This window comes from Triturus cristatus, chromosome 4_1, assembly GCF_964204655.1.
Source record: "Triturus cristatus chromosome 4_1, aTriCri1.1, whole genome shotgun sequence".
NCBI lineage: Eukaryota > Metazoa > Chordata > Amphibia > Caudata > Salamandridae > Triturus > Triturus cristatus.
Window position 1 is genome coordinate 55,707,906 of NC_140585.1, and position 18,871 is coordinate 55,726,776.

Sequence of the window (18,871 nt, forward strand, 5' to 3'; positions counted from 1 at the left end):
CATAACATTTTTAAGGATTGTCATTAATCATTTTCCCCTGGACACCCTCCCTGCCATAGGCTTACACCAGCATTCATTTTTTAAGGATTATTCAATTTTCCCCTGCACTCCCCTGCCTGTCACAGGTGTCTCCCCTTAGATGTACATAAAGCAAACAGTTGCATCTGTATGTTGATATCCTTATTGAAATATTATATATGGTGAAAGTGTGGTTTGACTATCGAATGGAAAGGATACACTATTGTTGTTCATTATTTCTGAGAAGATAACTTCACAAAATTATATTGTCTGTACTATGAATAATCAGATTGCAAAAATGCCAAGTTGCACTAAATGTTTTTCTTTGTTTTAGCCTGATGCATAACAGATAACAGCCACTTTACCTCCAGCACAAATTGACTTGACCGCAACACGTGAGACATTCTCTCTTCTGCTTGTGCAGCAAAGTGCAAACTGACAGAGCTTGAAGACAGCCCCAAAGAAAGGTGCTGCCTAAAAAGGGTCCCAGGCGGAAGAGAAAAACACTTTGCCTGTGCCACCACTGGCGTGACGACAAACACCTTTTCAGGAAATGTGGTGTGGCACTCCCACATCAATGCCACCACCCCAACCAAACCCAAGGCCATGTCTCCCAGCGAGGCAGCCACTGCCATCATGGTGACAAGCACTGCGTCTGAATTGGATTTGTCTCAGCCGTAAATTAGTACCCAGTCGTTGCAGGAAACTTAGCAAAGTGAACAACAGGAGAGGCAGCCAGCTATACATCTTTCTGAAGTACGAGGAGAACAGGATGTTGAGCTTCCTGCTGAGCTTGATGTACCTCTTCTTGAACCATTGGATTTCTGATCTCCTGCAAAAAAAAAGAAAAGGTACTCCATCATCTTCTCCAAATTCCAAGCACCCCCTCTGATGATCTGGACATGGATTGGACCCTGGCTGAGTCCAAGACCCGCCATGAGTGACAAGGGAAAAATAAAGTTCCTGTAAGCCTTAGAATAATGGATGGGGATGAGGAGGAAGAGCCAGTCATAGTCATGGAAGCTGGCTCAGAGGACACCTACATTACCCCTCCAATTCAACCTGCTCCGAGGGATGTGGCAATGGTTCCACCACAACGGCCAGCTTCCATATTTGTAAGAAGACCGCTGAGACCTGCATCCACCACTACCTTAAAGTAATCACTGCAGAGGAGCAATCAACTTTTCTTTAATACATAATCAAATATTGAAAAAGGTTTACAATTTTCAATTTTGCTTCTTCATTCGTACATCCTTTATTAATTTTAATATTATTTAATTTTGTAAAAACATTTGCAGACTCCCTGAGTAGGCCTCGCAGAGCCCCAGTGGTCCTCGGACCACAGGTTAAAGACCACTGCATCAGAGAACAAATTAGGGAGGGACAATATATATTAAACAGAGTCAAACCGCAACACACAAAATTAAAGATAGTCGACTAAGTGCATTGAATTAAATTAGGACTTTCCATCATAGACACTGGGAACACCTGGATTTTCTTGAAAGACTTGAGACTACCATCATGCTATTTTAAAACTGCTTAATAACAGAAGAAGCATGAACAATTGGTTTGTAATGGAAAGTTTTGAAAGTGGAAACCGAAACCAATTTGCTGCTCTCACAATGTTCTTTTATTGGAAAGGTTTAGGAAGCCATGGCAGGCCTAGAGGAATGACCTCATGAAACAAGTTCTATTAATTGCAGATTGTTTCATGGACCACGTAACCCATCTGGAGAGTGGCAAAGGACAGAGGACAATGAAGTTTCCTAAAGTAAATAAATAAGTAAATAAGGATTTGAGGATCAAGCACTCGATGTTCCAGTTTCCTTCTCTTTACTGGATGCTTCCCCACAGGTTTCTCATCAATAAAGTGTGGTGTATACAATGGTCGATCTATGTGTGTTCACCATTCTGTAAGACTTACATGGAGGCGCTGGGTATTTAAGATATTTGCCACGATAGTGACAGAGCCACAGTTTGAATGAATTGTAACTTGCCATAGTGATCTGTAACATTTTAGTAACAACACATTATTAGTGAATCCTCATGCCCTTCTTTCTGCAGCTCCTGCGTCGCATAATGATGGCGACAAACAGATAGGATCCAGAGTGGAAGGGGGACACTATTACCCCACAGTCGGAACCAAACAGATAGGATCCCAGGTAGAAGGTGGACACTTTGACGCCGCAGTTGGCAGCAAGTGTATGGAGACACAATGGTTTTAGATAGGTCTTTATGCAGTCAAAGAAGGCTGCACACTACTTTTACACATAGTCTGATTCAACAGCACAGCCTCGTGGGGTGGCACACTGCTTTTACACAACATTTGATGCAACTGCACAGCCTTGGAGAACGGCACACTGGTTTCACACAACAGCTCATACAAATTACTGGGTGTAGTATGCCACTCAGAGAGGGGTTTCCCTTTTAAGGACGGTGCCCCTTCATGATGAACCATGACACCGCTAGTGTGTGAGGGGAACCATCCTTAAAAGGGAAATCCCCCTCTGAGTGGCATAGTACACCCAGTAATTTGTATAACCTCCTGTTGATTTCGGACCCGTGGCCTTTTTTGTAATATGAATAATTAGTGGGGAGTTGGCCCACGCAGGTCCTGAAATCCCCTCTAGCCCCCTTGTGTGATTGCGTGTTTACACAACACCAGACACAATGTTGCAAACTTCCAACCAAGGTCTCTAAGGAAGAATCTCCACTTTCAACAGTTTTACAAATTTGGAGAAACTGTTCTAATAAGGCTCTTTGAAAAACAACAGAAATCCTTGAAGGATAAATTGGTGAAAGAGGTTATCCCAGAAGGACTGAAGCAGGCGAATAAGAGGCCAAGAATCATAGACAACCTCCTGATCCCTAATGCATGAGTAAGAGAAGAAAGCATGGCCATGGTTCTCATGTGTAATCCCTTAGCAAATTGTATTAAACGGATTACAAAAATAAATTTGAGAATGTTTGAGGTTGGTAAGAAGAATCTATCACAGTTCCCCTCTGATTCAACTGAGGTCAGAACCTCAGAAACCCTCACAACAATGACCGACATACCTGGGGCGGTTGGTGTAAGTACATCAGACCGTCCGCCCTACTTTTGGTAGGCATTCTGACCTACTTGTTTTTCTTCAGGAACACTATGAAAAGACTGGCAGTCTCAAAGAGAAAAATACTAGGAAAAAATGACCCTTCTTCCGAAGGAGAAAGGGCTCTCGGAGAAAACCCATCCGGGATTATTATATAAAGAAGCGCTGTATAAGAAGCTTAAAATAAAAATGTAAGTCAATTTTGTATTTGACAAATGCATATTTAAATCCCTCGTATGACAGAATGCTTTCAAGTACTCAGCATTCTGTAGCATTTTTATGGATTATTAACAAGAGGAGTGCCACAAAACACGCATATTTTTCGTTTTCCAAAATAAATCCGGTATTTATTGACACCTCCATTACCAAATAATCTAGGCTCCTTGCTGACATCACAAATTATCTTTATAGTTTAGGGAAGAAATCACATTTAACATCTCTTTCCATACAACCAGCAGTCAAATACCATGAATGCAAATACATTTTTTTTATTACATATCAAAAAACATACATTTGTTAGTAATATGTCAAATCTAGTCATCATTGTGTACATTTCATAGCATTATGACTGTTCTTGCTGTATAATAAATTAGTTCATGTTAACGTTAAATTGAGTTTGATCCTGGTACACACCTCTGTAGTGTGGTTTGTAAAGGCTCTTGGATGTCCATACATAGGTGGTGTTTGGATGTTTGGTTATGTATCATTAATACAGATTTATAAAGTATTGGGGTTCAAATGTATTATGCCACTAATGGCCGTACAAACCACTTGTTCCTAAATTTAATTTGTTCAGTTTAGAACTTGTTGCTGTTAACGTGAAAGTAATGTGAGTTTGACCCTGGAGCAAACCCCTGTAGTGTGTTATGTATAAGGATGGGTGTGCTGAAGAGCAGTCTTGTTGCTGTTTCTCACTGGCTGTGAGGTGGTGGTGGTGATGATGGTCGGCAGCAGGAAAAACTTCCCAGACTCAGCACTTTGTTAAAATGACCTCAGTGGAAAGCATTCGTTTTTACTATCTTTGGCTACTGAAGATGTATCCTTTCTTCTGATGTGCATATTATATTGGTGAACTCCTTCAATTAAGCAAGGCTGGGCCATAAGAACACTGTGTATTTGGCTGTTCCAGCAACACAAAAGCACCTTACAGATGATTCAGAATGCTACGATCTATCTTATTTGTGGTCTGAGGACATCCCAACGGCATCACAAAGATTCAATGTTTGCTCATGAGGCAGCACATACTTTTTATGTCCATTCATTCACCGGCAGTTTATAAAACAAGTGTTTCTTTTTACTTGTAAACACAAACCTCAATATCATTTATGTCAAAAATCTGTATCATTTGTGTTCCTTTACTTCTGAATCCAGATGTGTTTTCCAGTGCCAAGGTTCAAGAAATGTAAAGTAGGGAGTCGATAGTTCTGGACTCTAAGAGCTGGAATTCTTTACTGCTCAAGATTCAATCTTTACCTAACCATCAAGCTTTCAGAAACCTATTCAGAACTAAACTTTTCAACAGCTCTCTCTCCGATCAATAATTCTGCCATCATGCACTGATTCTGTCCTTTCAGCAGTTAGGAGTTGGTTGGGTGATTCTTTGTAAATAAGAAACGTCTAAAATATATTCATATACAATTAATCTCACCGTGAATCATTTACATAGTCAGTGGTGAGCCAGCAAATTTCCCAAGAGTCCAGCTTGATATTGGACACCGCTGAGGAAGTGCCACTATGGTGGGTGCTTTTACATATGCATGTGATGATCAAAATGAGCATCATTTTTTCCCACGTCAGGGCTTCGGAGGTAAATGTTGTGCACTGCAGGTATTAACTCTCAGAGTTACAGGTCACATTTTCCTACTTTGACTTCTTGTGCCTTTGGACGCTGTTCTCTAGCAGCTGTCATTGAACCAGTTCTTGCACAAAATGGCCAAACACCAAAACCAGCTACAAATATTCTCCAGTCTGTGCTTGTTAAACTTATTTAAGTGTGTTGTTTTTATAGGTGTTATCACTAATCCCTGTAGTTAGCTGAAAATCCTTTCTGCAACTACTTCCAAATCCACTGCAATGGTATGGTTTCTCCCCTGTATGTGTTTGCTGATGTCTTCGTAGAATTGATAATCGACTAAAGCACTTCACACACTCACTGCACTTGAATGGCTTTTCTCCAGTGTGTATTCTCTGATGATTCCTTAATTTTGAAGATTCCTTATAACTACTTCCACATTCGCTACAATGGAATGGTTTCTCCCCTGTGTGTGATCGCTGATGTATTTTGAGGTGTGATAAACGACTGAAGCTCTTCACACATTCACTGCAATGGTACGGTTTTTCCCCCGTGTGTGTTCGCTGGTGGCGCCGGAGGGTTGATAAACGACTGAAGTTCTTCACACATTCACTGCAATGGTAAGGTTTATCCACTGTGTGTGTTCGCTGATGTCCTCGTAGGTGTGATAATTGACTGAATCTCTTCACACATTCACTGCACTGGAATGGCTTTTCTCCTGTGTGTGTTCGGTGATGAATCCGGAGAGTTGAGGAATGACTAAAAGTACTTCCACATTCATTGCAATGGTATGGCTTTTCCCCAGTGTGTGTTCGCTGATGTCCTTGTAGGTGTGATAACTGACTGAAGCTCTTCACACATTCACTGCACTGGAATGGCTTTTCTCCAGTGTGTGTTCGCTGATGATTCCTTAATTTTGAAGATTCCTTAAAACTACTTCCACATTTCGCTACAATGGAATGGTTTCTCCCCTGTGTGTGATCGCTGATGTATTTTGAGGTGTAATAACTGACTGAAGTCCTTCACACATTCACTGCAATGGTATGGTTTATCCACTGTGTGTGTTCGCTGATGTCTTCGCAGGATTGATAATTGACTGAAGCTGTGCGGATCTGGGGGTGAAGGACTGTGCTCGGAGCCCCCACCACCACCAGGGCTGAACTGGAGTGCGCCTTGCACGGTCACCGCGGGCTGAAGGACATGCCAGGAAGCTCCAAGGAGGGAGGAGGAGTAGGAGGGCAGCACCGGGACATGGACGAGATCCCGACTGGGGGGGATTCTGACTACTGCCGCCGGATCCTAGTCAGAAGTAAGGTGCACGTGTGCTACCGCATCCTACCTCAGGAGTAAATACACCCTCCTCTAGAAAACTTCCCTACGGAACCGTCAAGTCCGGACAGCTCGCACGGGCGTTTGTGGGCGCAGGGGCACTGACCACTCGCACGGGCGTGTGTGGAGGCTGGAGTCCTGACAGCACTGTCCCGCACCCGTGGGTCAGCATCAGAAGCGGAGGTCTGCAGAGACCAGACAGCCCTTTCATGACGGACTGTTGGAGATGGAACATGTGGCTTGGCTTCCCTGGGACACCTGCAGCCTACTGCAGCCTAGGGGTCCGATGGGGCGTGGGGGCGGGGGGAGGGGTCCTAGGTGCTTTCTCCGTGCAGGCAGCAGATGAGCGGCTGCATTTCTGTGCCATTTTAGCAGCGCTGAGTAGCCCCACAGCCTCATTCCAGGTCAGAAACAAGCATTTGCAATGCAATAGGTCTCGCATTTACGCGAGTTTGAGCTATTGACATTGTAAATGACTATGCCTTTTATTTAGGTTTATCCATTATCATTTGCAATGTCAATATCTCAAACTCGCGTAAATGCAAGACCTATTGCATTGCAAATGCTTGTTTAAATTTGACTGTGGTTATGGTGGGTCACTTTGAGTTGCAGTAGGGGTCTAGTTATTTTTTAGGCATTTCATTTTTATCTTTTGTAGGCAGAAAGGTTGCTTAGATAAGTATATTTTCTCCATGTTACTTACTTTTGCACTATTAATTAATTATACTATGTGGCCTAGTCTGAGCACCAGCCATCCCACCAGTACAATTCATTGGGTATATGAAACAACAGTTTCTGTGGTATATGTTACAAAATATCATTTAGCCCGGAGATGTCATTGGATTAAATAAAAAATGTGGGTTTTACTTTGCTTTTTTAATGTATTCCACGTTTTGTTCTGCAAAGAGTGTATTTTGGTGGGGTAATAATATTTGATGCCATGGGAAGATGTGTGTTGTTGTAAAAATGTTATAGCTCATTTAATCTTGATTTTTGGCATTGCTGAATTAATGCTGTGTTCTCTGGGTTACCATGCCTTCTTTGTCTGGCCAATGTGTGTGTGTGTGTGTTTGCTATAGGCCACCATTTGTCTTTGTTCTCCGTGCTGTGTGGCCGGTGACCATTTTTTTAAGCCAGCCAGTGTGCTTTTGCCATAGGCATGCATGTGTTCTTTGTTGTGTACACCATGCCTCCTTGCTTGTAGTTGTTGTTTGATCATGTGGCCGGGGGCCATTTTATATAGACAGCCAGTACTTTGGCCATAGGCCTCAATGTTTCTTTGTTGTGTCCACCATTCCTCCTTGATTGTAGTTGTTGTTTGACTATGTGGCCTGTAGCTATTTTGTGTAGACAGCCAGTGTGCTTTTGCCATAGGTCTGCATGTGCTCTCCAGCATGCCTACTTGCCTTTAGCTGTTGTTTAACCATGTGGCCAGTGGCCATTTTGTGTAGTCAACCAATGTGCTTTTGCCAAAGGTCTAGATATGTTCTATGTTGTGTCCACCATGCCTCCTTGCTTGTAGTTGTTGTTTGACTATGTGCCTGGCAACCATTTTGTATAGCCAGCCAGTATGCTGTTGGCGTAGGCCTGCATGCGTTCTTTGCTGTCCATGCCTTCTTGCTTGCAATTGTTGTTTGACCATGTGGCCATTTTGTGTGGCCAGACAGTGTTCTTTTGCCATAGGCCAGCATGTGTTTTTTGTTGTGTCCACCATGCCTCCTTGCTTGTTGTTGTTAGGTCTGGGCGTAGTTCGCGGAACTCTGCGAAGTTACAAAAAACTCTGCGAACCCCTGGACACCCTCCCTGCCATAGGCTTACACCAGCATTCATTTTTTAAGGATTATTCAATTTTCCCCTGCACTCCCCTGCCTGTCACAGGTGTCTCCCCTTAGATGCACATAAAGCAAACAGTTACATCTGTATGTTGATATCCTTATTGAAATATTATATATGGTGAAAGTGTGGTTTGACTATCGAATGGAAAGGATACACTATTGTTGTTCATTATTTCTGAGAAGATAACTTCACTAAATTATATTGTCTGTACTATGAATAATCAGATTGCAAAAATGCCAAGTTGCACTAAATGTTTTTCTTGCTTTTAGCCTGATGCATAACAGATAACAGCCACTTTACCTCCAGCACAAATTGACTTGACCGCAACACGTGAGACATTCTATCTTCTGCTTGTGCAGCAAAGTGCAAACTGACAGAGCTTGAAGACAGCCCCAAAGAAAGGTGCTGCCTAAAAAGGGACCCAGGCGGAAGAGAAAAACACTTTGCCTGTGCCACCACTGGCGTGACGACAAACACCTTTTCAGGAAATGTGGTGTGGCACTCCCACATCAATGCCACCACCCCAACCCAAACCCAAGGCCATGTCTCCCAGCGAGGCAGCCACTGCCATCATGGCGACAAGCACTGCGTCTGAATTGGATTTGTCTCAGCCGTAAATTAGTACCCAGTCGTTGCAGGAAACTTAGCAAAGTGAACAACAGGAGAGGCAGCCAGCTATACATCTTTCTGAAGTACGAGGAGAACAGGTGGTTGAGCTTCCTGCTGAGCTTGATGTACCTCTTCTTGAACCATTGGATTTCTGATCTCCGGCAAAAAAAAGAAAAGGTACTCCATCATCTTCTGCAAATTCCAAGCACCCCCTCTGATGATCTGGACATGGATTGGACCCTGGCTGAGTCCAAGACCCGCCATGAGTGACAAGGGAAAAATAAAGTTCCTGAAAGCCTTAGAATAATGGATGGGGATGAGGAGGAAGAGCCAGTCATAGTCATGGAAGCTGGCTCAGAGGACACCTACATTACCCCTCCAATTCAACCTGCTCCGATGGATGTGGCAATGGTTCCACCACAACGGCCAGCTTCCATATTTGTAAGGAGACCGCTGAGACCTGCATCCACCACTACCTTAAAGTAATCACTGCAGAGGAGCAATCAACTTTTCTTTAATACATAATCAAATATTGAAAAAGGTTTACAATTTTCAGTTTTGCTTCTTCATTCGTACATCCTTTATTAATTTTAATATTATTTAATTTTGTAAAAACATTTGCAGACTCCCTGAGTAGCCCTCGCAGAGCCCCAGGGGTCCTCGGACCACAGGTTAAAGACCACTGCATCACAGAACAAATTAGGGAGGGACAATATATATTAAACAGAGTCAAACCGCTATCCACAAAATTAATGATAGTCGACTAAGTGCATTTAATTAAATTAGGACTTTCCATCATAGACACTGGGAACACCTGGATTTTCTTGAAAGACTTGAGACTACCATCATGCGATTTTAAAACTGCTTAATAACAGAAGAAGCATGAACAATTGGTTTGTAATGGAAAGTTTTGAAAGTGGAAGCCCAAACCAATTTGCTGCTCTCACAATGTTCTTTTATTGGGAAGGTTTAGGAAGCCATGGCAGGCCTAGAGGAATGACCTCATGAAACAAGTTCTATTAATTGCAGATTGTTTCATGGACCACGTAACCCATCTGGGGAGTGGCAGAGGATACAGGACAATGAAGTTTCCTAAAGTAAATAAATAAGTAAATAAGGATTTGAGGATCAAGCACTCGATGTTCCAGTTTCCTTCTCTTTACTGGATGCTTCCCCACAGGTTTCTCGTCAATAAAGTGTGGTGTATACAATGGTCTATCTATGTGTGTTCACCATTCTGTAAGACTTACATGGAGTCGCTGGGTATTTAAGATATTTGCCACAATAGTGACAGAGCCACAGTTTGAATGAATTGTAACTTGCCATAGTGATCTGTAACATTTTAGTAACAACACATTATTAGTGAATCCTCATGCCCTTCTTTCTGCAGCTCCTGCGTCTCATAATGATGGCGACAAACAGATAGGATCCCGAGTGGAAGGGGACACTACAATGCCACAGTTGTAAGCAAACAGATAGGATCCCAGGAAGAAGGTGGAAACTATGATGCCGCAGTTGGCAGCAAACAGGTAGGATCCCAGGTAGAAGGTGGACACTTTGACCCCACAGTCAGAAGCAAACAGATGGGATCCCAGGTAGAAGGTGGACCCTACGACCCCACAGTCGGAAGCAAACAGATGGGATTCCAGGTAGAAGGTGGAAACTACAACCCCACAGTCGGAAGCAAACAGATAGGATCCCAGGTAGAAGGTGGAAACTATGATGCCGCAGTTGGCAGCAAACAGGTAGGATCCCAGGTAGAAGGTGGACACTACGACCCCACAGTCAGAAGCAAACAGATGGGATCCCAGGTAGAAGGTGGAAACTACAACCCCAGAGTCGGAAGCAAACAGATAGGATCCCAGGTAAAAGGTGGAAACTATGATGCCGCAGTTGGCAGCAAACAGGTAGGATCCCAGGTAGAAGGTGGAAACAAATATGCCGCAGTTGGCAGCAAGTGTATGGAGACACAATGGTTTTAGATAGGTCTTTATGCAGCCAAAGAAGGCTCCACACTACTTTTACACATAGTCTGATTCAACAGCACAGCCTCGTGGGGTGGCACACTGCTTTTACACAACATTTGATGCAACAGCACAGCCTTGGAGAACGGCACACTGGTTTTACACAACAGCTCATACAAATTACTGGGTGTAGTATGCCATTCAGATAGGGGTTTCCCTTTTAGGGACGGTGCCCCTTCATGATGAACCATGACACCGCTAGTGTGTGAGGGTAACCATCCTTAAAAGGGAAATCCCCCTCTGAGTGGCATAGTACACCCAGTAATTTGTATAACCTCCTGTTGATTTCGGACCCGTGGCCTTTTTTGTAATATGAAGAATTAGTGGGGAGTTGGCCCACGCAGGTCCTGAAATCTCCTCTAGCCCCCTTGTGTGATTGCGTGTTTACACAACACCAGACACAATGTTGCAAACTTCCAACCAAGGTCTCTAAGGAAGAATCTCCACTTTCAACAGTTTTACAAATTTGGAGAAACTGTTCTAATAAGGCTCTTTGAAAAGCAACAGAAATCCTTGAAGGATATTTTGGTGAAAAAGGTTATCCCAGAAGGACTGAAGCAGGCGAATAAGAGGCCAAGAATCATAGACAACCTCCTGATCCCTAATGCATGAGTAAGAGAAGAAAGCATGGCCATGGTTCTCATGTGTAATCCCTTAGCAAATTGTAGAATGTTTGAGGTTGGTAAGAAGAATCTATCACAGTTCCCCTCTGATTGAACTGAGGTCAGAACCTCAGAAACCCTCACAACAATGACCGACATACCTGGGGCGGTTGGTGTAAGTACATCAGACCGTCCGCCCTACTTATGGTAGGCATTCTGACCTACTTGTTTTTCTTCAGGAACACTATGAAAAGATTGGCAGTCTCAAACGGAAAAATACTAGGAAAAAATGACCCTTCTTCCGAAGGAGAAAGGGCTCTCGGAGAAAACTCATCCGGGATTATTAAATAAAGAAGCGCTGTATAAGAAGCTTAAAATAAAAATTTAAGTCAATTTTGTATTTGACAAATGCATATTTAAATCCCTCGTATGACAGAATGCTTTCAAGTACTCAGCATTCTGTAGCATTTTTATGGATTATTAACAAGAGGAGTGCCACGATACACGCATATTTTTCGTTTTCCAAAATAAATCCGGTATTTATTGGGTAAAAACGACTAACTTAAATTCCCAACACAGGAGTGAAGCCCAGATCTCAGTATTACAGGTAGCACTTCTCTCTTCATTAACACAGATGCAGAGGTGGTACCAACTCAAGCAAAGAACCGCCTCTCACTCTGAGAGAAGGCACACTGGGAAGAATAGTCTCCTCTGATACCACCTGCGACAGACTCCCTTCTGAAAGCAGTCATGCTATCGAGATTAGACACCTCCATTGCCAAATAATCTAGGCTCCTTGCTGACATCACAAATTATCTTTATAGTTTAAGGAAGAAATCACATTTAACATCTCTTTCCATACAACCAGCAGTCAAATACCATGAATGCAAATACATTTTTTTTATTACATATCAAAAAACATACATTTGTTGGTAATATGTAAAATCTAGTCATCATTGTGTACATTTCATAACATTATGACTGTTCTTGCTGTATAATAAATTAGTTCATGTTAACGTTAAAGTAAATTGAGTTTGATCCTGGTACACACCTCTGTAGTGTGGTTTGTAAAGGCTCTTGTATGTCCATACATAGGTGGTGTTTGGATGTTTGGTTATGTATCATTAATACAGATTTATAAAGTATTGGGTTTCAAATGTATTATGCCACTAATGGCCGTACAAACCACTTGTTCCTAAATATAATTTTTTCAGTTTAGAACTTGTTGCTGTTAACGTGAAAGTAAAGGGAGTTTGACCCTGGAGCAAACCCCTGTAGTATGTTATGTATAAGGATTGGTGTGCTGAAGAGCAGTCTTGTTGCTGTTCCTCACTGGCTGTGTGGTGGTGGTGGTGATGATGGTCGGCAGCAGGAAAAACTTCCCAGACTCAGCACTTTGTTAAAATGACCTCGGTGGAAAGCATTAGTTTTTACCATCTTTGGCTACTGAAGATGTATCCTTTCTTCTGATGTGCATATTATATTGGTGAACTCCTTCAATTAAGCAAGGCTGGGCCAGAAGAACACTGTGTATTTGGCAGTTCCAGCAACACAAAAGCACCTTACAGATGATTCAGAATCCTAAGATCTATCTTATTTGTGGTCTGACGACATCCCAACGGCATCACAAAGATTCAATGTTTGCTCATGAGGCAGCACATACTTTTTATGTCCGTTCATTCACCGGCAGTTTATAAAACAATTGTTTCTTTTTACTTGTAAACACAAACCTGAACATCATTTATGTCAAAAATCTGTATCATTTGTGTTCCTTTACTTCTGAATCCAGATGTATTTTCCAGTGCCAAGGTTCAAGAAATGTAAAGCAGGGAGTCGATAGTTCTGGACTCTAAGAGCTGGAATTCTTTACTGCTCAAGATTCAATCTTTACCTAACCATCAAGATTTCAGAAACCTATTCAGAACTAAACTTTTAAACAGCTCTCTCTCCGATCAATAATTCTGCCATCATGCACTGATTCTGTCCTTTCAGCAGTTAGGAGTAGGTTGGGTGATTCTTTGTAAATAAGAAATGTCTAAAATATATTCATATACAATTAATCTCACCGTGAATCATTTACATAGTCAGTGGTGAGCCAGCAATTTCCCAAGAGTCCAGCTTGATATTGGACACCGCTGAGGAAGTGCCACTATGGTGGGTGCTTTTACATATGCATGTGATGATCGAAATGAGCATCATTTTTTCCCATGTCAGGGCTTCGGAGGTAAATGTTGTGCACTGCAAGCATTAACTCTCAGAGTTACAGGTCACATTTTCCTACTTTGACTTCTTGTGCCTTTGGACGTTGTTCTCTAGCAGCTGTCATTGAACCAGTTGTTGCACAAAATGGCCAAGCACCAAAACCAGCTACAAATATTCTCCAGTCTGTGCTTGTTAAACTTATTTAAGTGTGTTGTTTTTATAGGTGTTATCACTAATCCCTGTAGTTAGATGAAAATCCTTTCTGCAACTACTTCCAAATCCACTGCAATGGTATGGTTTCTCCCCTGTAAAGCTCTTCACACATTCACTGCACTGGAATGGCTTTTCTCCTGTGTGTGTTCGCTGATGAATCCTGAGAGCTGAGGAATGACTAAAAGTACTTCCACATTCACTGCACTGTAATGGCTTTTCTCCTGTGTGTGTTCGGTGATGAATCCTGAGAGCTGAGAAATGACTAAAAGTACTTCCACATTCGCTACAATGGAATGGTTTCTCCCCTGTGTGTGATCGCTGATGCATTTTGAGGTGTGATAACTGACAGAAGCTCTTCACACATTCACTGCAATGGTACGGTTTTTCCCCGGTGTGTGTTCGCTGATGTCCTTGTAGGTGTGATAACTGACTGAAGCTCTTCACACATTCACTGCAATGGAATGGTTTTTCCCCTGTGTGTGTTTGCTGATGAATCCTGAGAGTTGAGGAATCACTAAAACTACTTCCACATTCATTGCAATGGTATGGCTTTACCCCAGTGTGTGTTCGGTGATGAATCCTGAGAGTTGAGGAATGACTAAAAGTACCTCCACATTCACTGCAATGGTATGGCTTTTCCCCAGTGTGTGTTCGCTGATGTCTTTGTAGGTGTGATAACCGACTGAAGCTCTTCACACATTCACTGCAATGGTACGGTTTTTCTCCTGTGTGTGTTTGTTGATGTTTTTGAAGATGTGACAACCGACTAAAGCTCTTGGCACATTCATTGCAATGGTACGGTTTTCCCCCAGTGTGTGTTCGTCGATGATCTTTTAGGAGTGCTAACTGACTAAAGTTCTTCACACATTCATTGCATTTGCACGTTGCTTCTCCTGTGTGTGTTTGTTGATTGCTCTTTAGTAGTGATGACAAACTAAAGTTCTTGCTGCATGTGTTTGATTCTTCTTTCTTGGTTAGTGTCTCTGGGTCTGGTTTAGAATTGTCTGCTTCCCATGACTGCGTTTCCTGAAGAGCTAACATGGTTGATAAAGCACTTGTGTTATTCTCACATTCTCTGTATGTGTGTGGTATGTTGGATGCTTGATTTCAGATTTCACAATGAAATACAAGACTCACCAACGACATATATTATAATTATGGCAAGTAAAGCTTCTTTGTAGGTGGTTATGTCTTTAGATTGTATAATGGTTTTGCATGTTTATGGGTAAAGATTAGTCTTCCTTCAGGTCGATGCAAATTGGGACAGTCTGTTGTAGATCAAAGACCCTCGCTTTCCTTTATTCTTCAGATGTCTGGCTCCACTCCATTGTGCTTTTCTCTTGCTCCTGTGGTTTAGCCAAAAATAGTTTACAATACAACTAGCCATTGCAGTTAGGAAGAACTCTCCTGATTGCGGCACTACTACTGAACTTGAACATTAGTGAAGTTTAACCTTGGAATTGATTCACGCCTCCAAATTCCTGATCTCATTCATTGAAGAGTCTGCTTTGTGGCTGTCCACTCCTCCGTTCACAGTCCTGAGGAAGACCTGCTCTGATGCATACCAGTGTGCGCTGCTTCCAGGGTCGAAACGTACATATGTCCACACAGGTCTCTTGATCATGATTTGATTCATCAATAGGTCTCGCATTCTATGTGTAAAATCATATAGGACAATACTTGAAAGATTTTTTTTTCTTCCTTCTTTCATGTCACCAATGTATTTGTCATGTATATAGCGTACTGTTCATTTCACTATTCACTATATGTCACTCTCTCACGACAGTCACTCATTGTCTTCCTGCAATTTAATTTGTATTTGTGACAGCCAGCGGTATTCAATACCCTTTACAATATAAGATTACATTTATTTCTCCTGTTGGTGTGTTTGTTTCTTTGTATGTGCTATAAATACTCTTTGGTTCGTTAAAGTAAATATATTACTCTAAGCAATTGTATAAAGCCGATAGAACCATTTGTTCTATTTAATTCCGTTTGCTGCCAGCATGATACTCTGTGGGTGGTTGGGGCGTTGGCAGAGTGGGACAAGATGTGCATTGCTTGAGGGTGAGTGCAGCATTTAAACCTTTGGGCATTTCTTAAATTCAGCTTTACCTTATTCCGTGTTCATCACTTTCCATACTCCTATCACGTGGGTGCTAGAGTCATTGTCGATATCTTTTAGTTAGCATGAGCCCGGTAGCCATGATGCTGCTTTTGCACACAACACTACATGCCTTTATTTTTACGAAACTCTGTTTATGCCTTTCACATGAGAACTCTCTGCTGTGCTTGTTCTCTGTCTGTTCCTGGAGTTTAGTCTGAACATTGTGAGCAAGGTCGATAAACACAATAAACACAGACTCTTGTTATTCTGTTCTGGCCAGGCCCTAGCATCTTAGACAAAACATACCAAGGCATCTGTTCTTGCTGGAAGCTTGTACTTTGATATTATTGGGATACATGTTTGGGTGACACACACTTGGAGAGAGACCTTTCGAGGAAGAAGAGCAACATGCACCTGTGATGTAGAAATGCGATCTATGGCATGAGGTATGGAGTCTGCTGACAAAGCCCAGAGATCTTCTATTATATAATAATACTTCTGCTTACAAAGGGGAGGGTGGTTAGGCCTTATAGTCCTTTATCCACAGTCTTTATAACATGACATCTCCCCTTATGATACATTGCCTTGCTGCAAAGCTAACTGTATTGATATTATACATGTTGCTGCTGGTTGTGGCACGTATACTGCATTTTTGAGCACGTTAGTCTGATCTTATTGTGGACAAGTACGAGAATGTGGGAGAAAAGGTGTGTCTCATTACCGTGATTCCTGAGAGATACAGGAGTGTTGTGTTCTTGGTTGTCTAATCATTGGTTCCTCCGTTTGTGAGTAGGAGAGCAAGTGAGACACTATAGCTAGTCAGTCCTGGGCTCGCGGGCACTAAGGTGGTAGGAAGGCTTAGCCCCTATACACCGAGGTCCCATAATCCTGCGCATGGTTCTGTGTATGTGCAGAAACCCTGCAACACTCCCTTATGTCTGTGTGCTCGCTCCGCAAGGTTAGCTGACAACTAAAGCAGGGGAGTGACTTGATGCAGACAGCAGACATCGGCCATGGTTGACAGTACAAGGATCACAAGCATCAACAAAGAAGCTTGGCCGGGACATACAAATGGAGGAAGTGCACAGGTAACTCCTTATGAGGTACAAATAGAGGAGGTGAACATGTAGCACACATTCCTTTTTGTGTCTGTTTCAGGCCTTCACTGGGCTGGGTATTGGTGTACACCGTCTCTTATTTCCGCATCTGATAAGGGCACTTAGTGCATGGGTGCTACCACTTTGACCCTTTACAAGCGGGGGTGGGGTGAAGAGCCTTAGAAAGCAAAACACCTGGAGGTTGCCTGCCTAGGGGAGAAGATGAGGGTCCAGGTGTCAGAAGATATCACAGAGGCAGAGAAGCAAAATCGTCAGTCTGGTTGCAGAAAAGTAAAGGATTTTGAATCTTTCTAAGGTTAGGAGGCATAGAATTAAATTGGGTCGGAGCTAGGACATGGAAGGAGTAACCTCCTGGTCTGGCTCTGCTGTGGCGAGGGATGTGGATGCACTGACAGAGAATAGTATTCTGAGGGCATTGAAAATTGCACCTAGGCAGCTAGGTTGGGTGCTCCTTGCTTGCATAGGATTTTGTGAGAGATGCATAGGGCTTTGAACTTTGAGCGCTTTCCAATAGGTAGCCAATGGAGCTTGCTCAAAAGTTGGGAAGCAGAGCTGAATTGGTTCTGAATAGATATCTTTGAGCCCAAATAGAGACCACAATATTCACTTCACTTGCAGAGCCATTAATTTGGGGAACAAAAGTGACAACAGATCGTGTACAGGTAGGTTGAATGACACTCTACTGACGCAATGCCAAGACCCTTGGAAATCAGAGACAGGATGGTACATATGGATAGAATGTAAGAAGAAACTCAGTGTAGCCAGGTAGCTGTCAGTGTATTCCTTGTGTTTTAGGGGGAAAGGGACAATGCCCGTCCGGGGGGGGGGGGAAAACAGCAAAATGCAAGAGTATAACCTATAATAATGATATCCAGTGGGGCACCTCCACCATGATGAATTAATACTGGTAATGCAGCGCCCACGCCTACAGCCAGATCGGCCCAGACTAGAGAGGGGTCTGCTCACTGGTCACCCGCTACACGGTAACATTGGTCATACCCGGAGAAATATTTCTGCACTGCATCACCATCCCATCAGCAAAGGCACCCCGCTTCTACACCAAGTACGCAGAAGATGGTCAGCTGGGTACTTTGGTTTGGACAGATTCAAGACATTTCTGAAGAGTTCTGACTCTTCACCGATGCACAAATAGGTGTAGGAGGTTCAACCCGCTTCTTCACCATGCAAACCAAGGCCTACACTCGGTGGCTGCAGATCACCAGGTGGGAACTGCTGAAAATGAGGAACACCACCGAAGATGGCCTCAACAGAAAGAAAAAATGCGCACCATCTTACTCCTGGTGATGCAGCACCGGTATGTGTTGGACTTAATGAACACAATGGAAGGGTGTGTATGCGCCAAGATAGGCACAACCTGCTGTACCTTCATCCCCATGAAAAACCTATACAAAGGCACACTGTCAAACTACAGCAGGTCATGATTAAAGAAGGTGGTGCCCCAAACATAGAATTGTTCACAGGTTTGTTTATGGATCGCAGACTTATGCAAAGCCTTGTTACCAGTGGTTGCAATCTTGCTCTTGCTGTGCTTCAACCTACAACTAATATGTGCCTGTGTGAAGAAGGCTACCCAGAGAACAGTGGGAATACACCTGATTAGGACAGCCAATGCCAGGGGAAACGCTCGTACCACAAGCTAGAAAGAGGAACCGTCCATGCTCAAGACACTCAATTAGATGGGGGAATGTTAGCTTCGGATTAATTTATAGAAAGATCCCGCTCTTAGGAGTCCAGCACACCACAGAACAACTGTTGCCTGCGCTACCTAAATTCACCATAAAACACTTGTTACGGTTTCAGAGTGACACTTTATCCGATCAACGTAACTCAGCCCCCTCTGTTCACCCCTAGCACTTCATGTGATGGAGACACCAGGGGCCAGATGTACTACCATGACAATTTGTGACTCGC

The 18,871-nt window shown here is 42.9% G+C and overlaps 1 pseudogene; it reads right to left on the reverse strand.

Annotated features, from left to right (window-relative positions):
* Nucleotides 1–5,090: 5,090 nt before the first annotated feature.
* LOC146839475 (uncharacterized) lies at nt 5,091–14,755 on the reverse strand (annotated as a pseudogene).
* Nucleotides 14,756–18,871: the final 4,116 nt, after the last annotated feature.